General features: G+C 41.4%; 1 protein-coding gene across 1 annotated transcript in view; it reads left to right on the forward strand.

The window, feature by feature from the left end:
- The window catches only part of LOC127410426 (neurexin-3b), a 491153-nt gene that overhangs the window by 81132 nt on the left and 397090 nt on the right, over positions 1–12931 (forward strand). The gene's annotated exons all lie outside the window — the stretch shown is intronic.

Below are 12931 nucleotides of genomic sequence, written 5' to 3' on the forward strand. Positions count from 1 at the left end.
ACCAATTTGGTTTTGGATATGTAGCCTACATAAAGAATATGGCATGCAGCTGCCCGCAGTATTTTAATAAAAATTATATTAATCAAAATAATCAACCTTTAGTATTATTAAAGGTCATATTCAGAAAGCACTAATACCAGTTCACAACTCATTTTACCATAGTCTCCTAAAACTATGTTTGCCAGGAAAGGGGTTATCCACCAGAGCTTCTGGGAGATTAACAGAGAAATAACAATCTTCAAGGGATTAAGAAAACGAGTGGGCCAGACCTCTGCTTGTCCAGCAAACTGTAATGCTCACCAAACAAAACTGTGGATGTTGGCTGCTGAACAGGGTAGTACAGGAGGTGTTGGAGGTGTTGGAGCTATGAAGCGATTCCTGTGTGCAGCAGAGTAAGAAAGTGTTTAATTTCTGCATTACTATATGGAATTGCAAAAAGTAGATTCCAAAAAAGAAGTTTTCAAGTAGATTCCAAAAAAAGTCCCCCGTCTTCCATTGGCTGTACAGTGAGTTCCAACCAAAAATCACACCATTGGTCGAGCCGGATTGTCGTTGTGCTGGGCTTGACTGAAGGAGTGTTTAAGAAATCTTTAAATAGTGCCATAGAGCCCCAGTGTTACACTTTTAGGTCAAATCAGCCTATAAATAGCTTACTCATGGCTGTCTCTGTACTGATATATATATATATATATATATATATATATATATATATATATATATATGCACAAAAAAAGCTCCCAAAATTAAAAATGTGAGGAGAAAATGCCACTGTAATACATTTCTATTTTTATTTGATGTAGTTACCTACTATTTATTTACCTACTTCCCTATACATATTGCATAAAATATGCCAATGTTGAATTAATATTATGGGGAAAAGGCGATACATTTACGTTAATGAGAATCCATTTTAATGAATTGATTAAATTGAAGTATTTAACATAAAAGGATGACACAGAGTATAATTTTTATATGTCCTCATAAAGGTAAAAAAAAAAAAAAAAATCCCTGAAAATCAAATGCAGGGGGCAAATATTGCCTCTTAATGGAAAACTTCATTTCTGACTGGGCATCCAGAGGGGATACATGGTGTAATCTGATGGAGTGAGGGATGAAGGAGGAGAGGATGGAGAGATGGGGGTTGGGTGTATGGATCAAGCAGATGGAGAGGAGAGATCAAGAAAAGAGGATTACACCACGTCAAACCATCACTGGACACTGAATCAAACTGCAGCACTTGAAAGTACATCCACGCTCCATTTTCAGCTACATCTGGTGGCGAGGAAAGGATCGTATCCAGGCCAGGGCAGTCCACAGAGGGAGTCCATCTTTCTCTTGTAAGCTGGAAAGACTACATGGAAATCAATAAATGCTGAGTGCAGCTCAAACCATCTAAGATTTCAGTACCGAGGACAGTTCCACAAATATCTGCGGAAGGCCTAATGGTACAGCATGGACTGCAGTTCACCTCTCAGTGAGATACCATGATCTATCCAATCCTGCACACTAGGAACTCACAAATACAGCAGTGCTGGGTTGGCAAGTTTGAACTCAAAATATGTATTTCAAATAATAATGAAAAGCTAATAAAAACGAATATTGTTTTTATCAAATACATACACCGATCAGCCACAACATTAAAACCATTAAAACAGAGCCAACAAGCATCTCAGAATAGCATTCTGAGATGCTATACTTCTCACCATAATTGTACAGGATGGTTATCTGAGTTACTGTAGACTTTGTCAGTTCGAACCAGTCTGGCCATTCTCTGTTGACCTCTCTCATCAACAAGGCATTTCCATTTGCAGAACTGCTGCTCACTGGATGTTTTTTTGTTTTTGGCACCATTCTGAGTAAATACTAGAGACTGTTGGGTGTGATAATCCCAGGAGATCAGCAGTTACAGAAATACTCAAACCGGCCCATCTGGCACCAACAATCATCCATGCGATAATCTAATCAGCCAATTGTGTGGCAGCAGTGTAGTGCATAAAATCATGCACATACGGGTCAGAAGCTTCAGTTAATGTTCACATCAACCATCAGAATGGGGGAAAAATTCGATCTCCATGATTTGGAGTTTGTTGGTGCCAGATGGGCTGGTTTGATTATTTCTGTAACTACTGATCTCCTGGGTTTTCACGCACATCAGTCTAGAATTTACTCTTAATGGTGCCAAAAACAAAAAACATCAAGTGAGCAGCAGTTCTGTGCATGAAAATGCCTTGTTGATGAGTGAGGATCAACAGAGAATGGCCAGACTGGTTTGAACTGACAAAGTCTATGGTAATTCAGATAACCGCTCTAGTACAATTGTGGTGAGAAGAATAGCATCTCAGAATGCTGTTCTGAGATGTGGGTTGGCGCTGTTTTGGCAGCACGAGGGGGACCTACACAATATTAGGCAGGTGGATTTAATGTTGTGGCTGATCAGCCACAACATTAAAACCACTGACAGGTGAAGTGAATAACATCGATTATCTCGTTACAATGGCACCTGAGAATCTGAGGGACTTTGACAAGGGCCAAATTGTGATGGCTAGAAGACTGGGCCAGAGCATCTCCAAAACAGCAGGTCTTGTGGGGGGTTCCCGGTATGCAGTGGTTAGTACCTACCAAAAGTGGTCCAAGGAAGGACAACTGGTGAACCGGCGACAGGGTCATGGATGCCCAAGGCTCTTTGATGTGGTGGAGGGTCCGATCCCACAGAAGAGCTACTATACTACACAAATTGTTGAAAAACTTAATGCTGGCCATGATAGAAAGGTGTCAGAACACAGCGCATGGCAGCTTGCTGCGTATGGGGATGCGTAGCCGCAGACCAGTCAGAGTGCCCATGCTGACCCCTGTCCACCGCCGAAAGCACCTACAATGGGCATGTGAGCATCAGAACTGGACCATGGAGCAATGGAAGAAGATGGCCTGGTCTGATGAATCACATTTTCTTTTAGATCATGTGAACGGCCGGGTGTATGTGCATCATTTACCTGGGAAAGAAGTAGCAGCAGGATGCACTATGTGAAGAAGGCAGGCCGGCGGAGGCAGTGTGATGCAGGCCGGCGTGAGACCAGTCAGAGTGCCCATGCTGACCCCTGTCCACCACCAAAAGCACCTACAATGGGCATGTGAGCATCAGAACTGGACCATGGAGCAATGGAAGAAGATGGCCTGGTCAGAGTGTCCATGCTGACCCCTGTCCACCGCCGAAAGCACCTACAATGGGCATGTGAGCATCAGAACTGGACCATGGAGCAATGGAAGAAGATGGCCTGGTCTGATGAATCACATTTTCTTTTAGATCATGTGAACGGCCGGGTGTATGGGCATCATTTACCTGGGAAAGAAGTAGCAGCAGGATGCACTATGTGAAGAAGGCAGGCCGGCGGAGGCAGTGTGATGCTCTGGGCAATGTTTTGCTGGGAAACCTTGGGTCCTGGCATTCATGTTGGTGTTACTTTGACACGTACCGCCTACCTAAAGATTGTTGCAGACCACATACACCCTTTCATGGCAACGGTATTCCCTGATGGCAGTAGCCTCTTTCAGCAGAATAATGCACTCTGCCATGCTGCAAAAATTGTTCAGGACTGGTTTGAGGAACATGACAAAGATTTCAAGGTGTTGAGTTGGCCTCCAAATTCCCCAGATCTCAATCTGATTGAGTATCTATGGGATGTGCTGGACCAACAAGTCCGATCCATGGAGGCCCCACCTCGCAACTTATAGGACTTAAAGGATCTGCTGCTTATGTCTTGGTGCCAGATACCACAGGTCACCTTCAGAGGTCTTGTGGAGTCCACACCTCGATGGGTCAGAGCTGTTTTGGCAGCACGAGTGGGACCTACATGATATTAGGCAGCTGGTTTTAATGTTGTGGCTGATCGGTGAAAGTTTTAATTAAACATTTTCTGTGAATGAACAAGGTGGATCTTTTATTTTGACATGTCACTTTCACCTGGAGATTTTATTTTAACACAGAAAGTGTTGTGTGTTGTTCACAAAGTTCTACATCTTGTGAAACACTTTCATCTCCTCCTTTTCTTTTATACAGTGCCACCTTTGTAGATTTGTATAATAACTTGTAGTGGTTGCTAATGTTTGGAATTGTGAATGCTTAAAACCTGCATGTGAACTGCTCTAAAAGCGGTAAAAACACAAGTCCATGAGCCCAGTGCGTACACAGAACAGTGCACCTTCTGAAGCGCACACAGACATGTTTGTCTTTCATCGTAGCCTTTTGCAGTTTAATAATCACATAAAGCCATTTTGATGTTATTTTGATTCATTTTGCAGCCCTGAGGGATTGTGAAATTAGTCAATTGATGCACTTTATGTAACTAAATGGCAAAAAAATAAAGCATATTAAAATCATTGCGATATGCACAGTGTTGCTGAATTTTATATCGTCAGCAAAATCATAGCGATTATATAGTTAATGTTCAATATATTGCCCAGCCCTACTGTCAGTTAGGTTAAGGTTTAAGGTAGGGAGGTCGGTTTTGTTGATTTACAACTCGACAGAGCATTAACCTTTAAAACCTCATCTGTTAAATTTTTAACTACATTTTAGCACCACACAGTGGAAATTTCACCTTGGAACTGCCGCTATACAATTAAAAGTGCACTCAGAATCTTTTGTCTTTGTGTCATCTTGGACTTACACTGACACTTAGCGGCTTGGATGCAGCATAATTTAAAATCAGTAGTTTTCAGTTTCAGATGCCATTATAGAAATTTAGGATACACAGTCAGCCATGATTACTTTAACAAATGAGTGAAAGTTTCAAATAACAGGACGGTTACTGAGATTAAGCAAGTAGTATTTGGCTTGTCATGTGATTCTAAAATGGCAGCCCCCATGTGCAGACCCTCTCCATTTAGAATAAATCAGCTTTATAAGGTCACTAATATGACTGGAGTCTTCATTTTAATGTGAGTGGTTGTGATTTCCTACATATATTAGGAAAATTACAGTGCATGTCTTTAGAAGTTAATCTTTTTTAACGAGGAAAAAATTACTGAGTGCACCTTTAAGTAACCACACAATTTCATTAAAAATATTTTTTTGGCACAGTCACTTCATTTTCATGAGACAGGCTGCCTATAGATTGATTTTAATGACTCAGATTCAGACAGAATAGACAATCTCTGTGATTGTTTACAATGCACAGCCGCTGCTAAAAAAACACGTAAATAGAAAACTTTGATGCAGCAGTAGTCCTAAATGGAATGTTGTTGGAATGGAACACTTATCGTGGCATCCGTAATCGTTATCTCACTATTTATTTATTTATTTTGATTAGTTGCACAGCCCTTCCTGCAAAATAAGAGTCTTTTGTAAAATAGACCATGGCCTTAGTAAACTATTCTGGTTTTGCAAACCTCACAGCACCTGAATTTGGCATCCTAGCAGTCACTAGCTTTTTGAAGCACTTTATTTTCAGCAGGAAATCTGTATGCGTTTTGTAGCTTTAATTATGTATGTGCTGGAAGAAACAACTGCACATACATCAGTTTTGCAAAATTGAAAATGAAAGAGACGGGGGTGTTTCACAGGCCCGGAGGCAAGCACTTCCTTCCGTTAATTCTCTGGCAGCTTGCCAGCAGAGTAAACAAAAACGTAATATGCTTCAGTGCCAGGGACATAGAAAAGGTGGCATTTTTTTCTTAGAAAAACACTGAATACAGGTCAGCGCTCAGCTCGCTCCTCACCTGGAAACGTTTAGCAAATGATCAGCAGCTGTGCTGTCAACACTGTTTTTGCGCATCGCATGTAAAAATACAGCATTATTCACATATTTCGGCTCTAATGCTGCCAGAATATTAGCAGTGGGGTAAAAAAACAAAAAAACAAAACAATTATGCGTCCGGCTGTTTCACAGAGATGTCCGCATCCCTCATCTGATTGCCGCTGTTTGCGCACTAAGTGGGATTACAGATGATTGAAATGTTGATGTGATGTGATAGCGTCGAAAACTCATCCTGGAGGAAAGCAAGGGAGAAGAAAACTGTTTAAAGAACAGACCTCATTCACTCACCATCATGTTGTTCCAAATCTGTATGATTTTCTTCCATGGAACACAACAGAACATGTTAGGCAGAATGTTTAACCTTTGAATATTGTTACGGACAATGGGGGGCCTTGGAGTCAAAAAAAGGTTGAGAATGACAGCACCACCTGTTGCCATATATTCTTCGAAAACCTCATCACTATAACTCACCTCCTGGTTCCAGTGCTTTTCTACTCCCCCCAGCAGAACCAAAGAGATAAAACAGAGTGGATTCCGTCCGCTCAAAACTTTGCGTACTGTGCGTTTTATCCTCTCTGCACTGTGTTTTTTGAAGCTGGTGTAGAGAGAAAGAGAGTGTTAACAAGAGAGAACGTGATTCAGTCAGAGTAAAAAAGACAAAGGGCCTCTGGATCTGATGAGAATATTTACCATACTGCTGCATGGCACTTCGCAACAAAACCAAATCGCTTCCGTTATAATCAATGATTGTCTACACTGGATACGTAAGTCGCATTGCATTACATCGCGTTGCATCGAGACTGACAGTAAACAGCCATTTTGCACTGGTGCAACTCCTGCCAAAAAGACAAATACACAGTTTAGAACGTTCATTTAAATGCATCCAGTTTAGACAGCCTCAAGCCGCTGCGGCACAACGCAAAATCGCTCGCATCCGGTGTAGACGGGGTGTTAAAGGGATACAGAGCACTGTTTACCTTACACTATCAAATAAGAAACCAGTACTGTTATATTTTGTGTGCTTATATTAAGATTATATTTATTAAGACCAAGTCACATCAAAGTCAAGCCTAATCTGACTGTGGTGACATTTTTGCAAAATGATATTACGTGGCACCTTACATGGGTTGTGGCAGTTTTGAGGTGAAGTGTTTATTGTGTTGCACTAAAAGCAAGTAAACATTTAAGGCTAATGCTCTATCAAATTGAAAATAAACAAAACTTACATCCCTACCCTAAACCTTAAACCCTAGCAGATTAACACGTCATTAACACTTTATAAAGTTAGTACTATCTTTTGACATCAAAACATACAATACATTTTAACGTTTGCATTACATTACCAACTACATTTACAAGCTTGTTCTAGTGCAGTAGCTCAACTGATTTGCTTTTTATGGCACTATCGGTTAGGTTTAGGTTTGCGAACGTGTTTTGCGAAAACCATCCTGCTGCAAAGCATATATCTTGTAGGGATATACCATTTGTCCATGCTCACGAAGAGGCCATGCCTCTAGTTGAATGTGTTTTCACGCCAATAGGCACCTCACGCCCTGTGATTCATAAGTTAGGGCGATCGCATCAATGATCCAGTGAGATAGCTTTTGTTTGGAGATCGACATACCTTTTGTGTGTCCTCACGTGCGTGTGCTTTACCCGCACTGGGCATAATAAATGTGCTAAGTAATCCTCATCCGAATTAGATCATGGAGAAGAGAAAGCTTGTAGGTGCACTATCTGAGCCCTAAGGGTGTGGAATGCACCTTTTTTTTATTTTTTTTTATGATGATGGTGGCTTTTGAAAGCCCGGGACCGAATTCTAGAAATGAACTGGCAACCGACAGTGCATATATATCGCCAATCCATTTGACTGAGGCCAGAGCCAACAGCAGTGCCGTCTATAAAGATAACACACGTAACTCGAAGGATTCCAAAGGTTCGAACCCTGTTAGGGCTCATGAGCGTCCCCAGCACCAGATTCAAATCCTATGTTGGAACCGTAGCAGGGGAAGGGGGGTTCCCTAAGGCCTCGCTCCCCTAAGGAACTTTATGATTAGATCATGTCTGCCTATAGAGGAGCCAGCCTCTGGGGCGTGAAATGCAGAGATGGTTGCTACATAAACCTTATGCGTTGATGGAGTAAGATCTGCGTCCAACCGCTCTTGGAGAATGTAAGGATCTCTGTTATAGGGCAATTCACTGGGTCTTTGCTGCGTAAAGAGCACCAATCCGCAAACACACGCCATTTTAGTGCGTAGAGGCATCTTGTAGATGGCACTTTAGCCTGCGAAATGGTGTTTACTACAGACTGAGCCAATTCTGGCTCGTTCACTGTGATTTGTTCAGTGGCCATACATGTAGGTTCCACAGCTCCAGCTGGGGATGCCAAATCGTGCCCTGCACTTGAGAGAGCAGATCCCTCCTCAGCTGTATTTCCCACAGAGGGCCGCCTAATATCTCCATAATTTCCGGAAACCATTGCGCCAGAATGCCCCAACCAACAGAACCGTTTCCTTCTCCTCTCGCTGATGACAGCGTGGAGGAAATGTATCAGGGGAAACTCATATTTGCGTGTCATTGGCCACTTGTGGGCCAAGGCGTCCACTCCCAGCGGGGCTTGGGACATGGAGAACCAAAGAGGGCAGTGGGCTGTCTCTGTAGAGGCAAATAGGTCGACTTCTGCTTTGCAGAACAGTTCCCAAATCCTCATAACTGTTTGAGGCTGAAGTCTCCATTCCCCTGCCATCGGCCCCAGGCATGACAGCATGTCCGCTCCACAATTAAAATAGCCAGGGACATATGTTGCACACAGAGAGAGGAGATGGCGCGCACTCCACACGAGGAGGCATTGTGCCAGGCTCAACACTGGTAGTGATTGAGTGCCACCCTGGCGATTTATGTACGCTGCCACTGACATATTGTCTGAACGAATCAGAACGTGATGATTCACTATGTCAGATTGGAAAGCTTTCACCGCTAAGAAGACGACTAGCATTTCCAAGCGATGTGCCACGCTTGTTTCACACCTGTCCAAGTGCCGAAAGCCAGGTGTCCATCGCACAGTGCACCCCAAACCTTGTTGGAAGCATCCGTGGTCACCACTTTTCATCTGAAAACCTGATCCAGCATCACACCCTGCTGATAAAGGTTTGGAGCTGTCCATGGTGCTAGAGCAGCCAGGCAGCGCCGAGTCACGGTGACATGTATGCTCCCCTGATGCCAGGCGTGACTCGGTACATGGTGTTTGAGCCAGCACTGAAGAGGTCTCATGTGTAAAAGACCTAACGATATGTCGGCCGCCATAAAACCCAGCATTTTCCGAAAAGATGTCAGTGGAAATGTTGTTCCCAGTTTGAACTGAGACAGACACTGTTTAATGGTCTGAATGTGCTCACTCTTGAGGTGCGCACGCATGCTCATGGAGTCGAACCCCCAAAAAGAAGATTTGTTGGCTGGGGGAAAGTGTGCTTTTCGCCTAGTTGACATTGATACCCAGGCTGTTCAAATGGTGAAGAGAGGGCTGATCCAGGTGTGTAATCAAGACGAGATGATGTTTGTCTTGAAGGAATAAAATTCTGAAGATATGGTGTGTGAGCGCCCACTTATATAGGGCAAATGCGCACCTAAAAGGGTGGGGCTCAAACACCATTGCCAATCATAAGATTGCCGTTATGACACAAAGGCTTCAACTAGGTTGTGGAAAAGGAATTCCCCAAAGCATTCAGTAATGTCTTGAGAACTGAATCGATAGGGAACTGCAGCGATATCTAAAACACGGTACCTAAAAAAATTATTTTGGAAAAATTTAGTTATAGTAACATGATTCTACAAGACAGGTTAATTTCTTTATAAAATGTTGTGCTTTACATTTATTTATTCATCTTATATTTTGTGATGTTTGTTTTTCTTTAGTCAATTTTTTTTTTTTTTTTTTTAAGAAGCTTTGCCTCCCTTACCTCCTCAGAGAAAAGAGCACTGCTCTATATCCAGACTAAACTACTGTGAGGCAGAACCACATTCACTTTATTCACTTTAGATCTTTGGAAAGAACAATTTTTTTTTTTTTTTTTTTTTTTGGCCAGTCAGTTTGTTAAAGGCTTTTATGATGCAAGATTCACCTGGATCTATATTCTCTCTCCCTCTGGTTTGTCAATAAAACATAGTGAGAGGTGCCCTGGTGAGAGCCAGAGATGTCAATAGCACTCTGCCTGGAGAAAACTTGATTTCTCTTTATCTGTTTTCTGAGCGGATACTCTGTGTCATACTCAAGTGGACTTTGTGAAAAGAAAACTCCACCGCAAAGTCAAAATTCAATCATTGCTAAATTGTCATCTATGACTGTTGTATAAAAGGGAACCAGGGAATCAGTGTGAGAAAATGATGTTTAGTTGCAAGTTTCCAAAATTCAAAATTAAATCAAAATGTACCCTGTTTATTGATTTTCTTATCCCCATGCCACTGGTCTTATTGTGCACACTTCATAATTGTAATGTATTAGCGTAACAAAAATTTTTTTAATGCCAGATGACTGGTCACTATTAGAACTCCTTGAAGCAGACAGGGAAAAACACAAACACACGGCAACTTTTGGTTTATTACACTCATCGCAGCATTTCCAAGATTCAATGTCCACTGTGTAGCACTAAAAGGAGTTGAATTTTCTCCCAAACGGAGGTTTTTAAGGTTAATGCTCTTGAGCTTTAAACCAATAAAACCTACATTCCTACCCTAAACCTTAAACCTAATCTTAAGCGAAAGTGTTATAAAAGCAAATGTGAGAAGAAAAACCCAATTGCAGAAGCAACCACGTCATTTCAAGGTACTGCTATAACACCTTTAACTCTTCAGGACCCTTTGCATTGCAAGTGCAACACACCCGAACAAGCTTGTAAATGTAGTCGGTTATGTAATGCAAATGTTAAAATGTATCGTGCAACAATGGTTGCGTATTAAGTCTACAGTTAAAGTGTTTATTTGATATACTGTATATGCCACATGGGTGCGGAAAAATAGTATTAACCAAAAATACAGTATCATATAATATTTTTCATAATTCAATGAAATCACAATGGATAAAATCATGCCGCATCCTATTTATTTTAGCTTAATATTCAGTTTTTCTCTGAAATACATTGCATTTTGAAAGTTAAATGTGATGTGAATTCCCTTTTTTGGTTGTCTTTAAATCAGCCAAATGTCAGTGTGTGTGTGTGTGTGTGTGTGTGTATGGGCGGGTTTGGATGGTTTACAAGGATGATTTTTTTAGGTTACAAACTGGTAATTTCAATGTTATGCTATAAATGTGGTTTATGAGGACATTTCTATTGTCCCCATAATTCAAATCACTTAAAAAAACATACTAAATGTAAATGTAAAATGCAAAAAGTGCATTCACTATTTTGTGAAGGTTAGGTTTAGGGGTAGGCTTAGGGTTAGGGTTAGGGGATAGAATCTATAGTTCATACAGTATAAAAATCATTATGTCTATGGAGAGTCCTTATAAGGATAGCTGCACCAACATGTGTGTGTGTGTGTGTGTGTATGTGTGGAGAGTCTCTAGAAGTTATATCTTTTGCACTGAGGTCACACACTACAACTCATGTTCAGGACTTCATTATTATCTTTTCAGTGTGTCTGTGAGTACGCCATCCTCCAGAGATCTCTCTCTCTCGATGTGTGTGTGTGTTGGATAATATGTGTTATAAAGTTATATGTTCCCCTGTGACTTGTTGATATATGATATGTCAAGCAGTGACAGCAGTGTCCAACATTGTGACATGCTATATACTTGTAACAGTTAAAGGTTGGGCAAGAAGGAGGCGGGAACCGGCTGAACAGTCAAAGTAATATTTAATGTAAACTTAAACAAAAAGGCACAAAACACAAATGCACACACGGTAGCTGCATGTGGCTCTCTCTCTCCCGAACTGCCGCATCTGGCTGCCTTTATCCCTCTCCTCGGCTGATTAGCCCGACTGGGGGCCGGGCGTGTGTAGTCATGGCCCGGCCCCGCCCTTCTCCTCATCACAAACTTCTTCATGTTTAAAAGAAGTTCATATTCATGTTATTTGCCAACTACCCTTATGCACTTGCATCTTATTTGTTTACAATACCTCTGTTCCAAAACCAAGTTAGCAGTCTACTCCAGTAGATACAGTAGCAACCTTCTAAGACAGTATCCTAACAGTCATAGAACTTCATAAGTGACCGACTTGGAACACTCTGCAAAGACAGTGCAAGAATGCTGCTTCTCGCTTGAAATGCATGGGAGTCTGGACTCCAATAGTTGATTCCAGTAGAGTGCGACCTTAGCATGTTGCTAAGCTAACATTTTATGTGATTGTCAAATAATGAACAAACACAAATATTGTGTAAAATAGTACATTTTTGAGCAGGGGGGTACCCCCCCACACAATAATCAAAACAAGCCAGTACAACCCCCCGCACCCCACAATGTTCATCCCAAATCTACTCCACTGAATTTGAGTCAACTATTTTTATTAATACTATATTGAGAAATTCTGTCTAGGAAGTAGTGGTTGCGTAGACTAGTCGACTATAAGTAATGTAGTCAACACTGTCAGCCTGAAGCCTAATAGACGCTTTCCATGTGATTTACAAAACGCGTCCATAGGAAATACAGTAGGTGCCGGATTTCCGAATCATAGAATGGCAAGGGAAGAATCATTCATATTAATGAGGAAAGCTCTATCTGATTTGATAGGGTTGGGTTTTGAGGTTGGGTAATAGTTTCTCTGACCAATCAGGTAACAGTTTCCTGACGAATATTACTGAATCGTCCAATCAGTTATCGCTTTACTCATGACTATAAATGACTCTTCCCCTGCCATTCTGTGTTTCGGAAACATGCCAGCGGGTGAAGAGGCCGATATGTCAGCACTGAAAGAGCGAAGTGGCTCAAATGTACTTTGATAAAGATGACACAGTTGTTACAGTAATCTCCAACATACGCAAAGTGACCATAAAATATAACATACATACTAGTACTATGCATAATCATTTAAAAAGACACCCACTGGTGCTAGAAAGTGATTTTACATAATCAGCACAACTTTTTTTAGACATTTGATATGGTTGCTGTTCGCATCAAGAACGTGATTTTGCGACAATTACTAAAGCGCTTCAATTTGGAGTACGATGACATGACGGAATGCAAC

The sequence above is a fragment of the Myxocyprinus asiaticus genome, chromosome 19 (genome assembly GCF_019703515.2).
Source record: "Myxocyprinus asiaticus isolate MX2 ecotype Aquarium Trade chromosome 19, UBuf_Myxa_2, whole genome shotgun sequence".
Taxonomy (NCBI): domain Eukaryota; kingdom Metazoa; phylum Chordata; class Actinopteri; order Cypriniformes; family Catostomidae; genus Myxocyprinus; species Myxocyprinus asiaticus.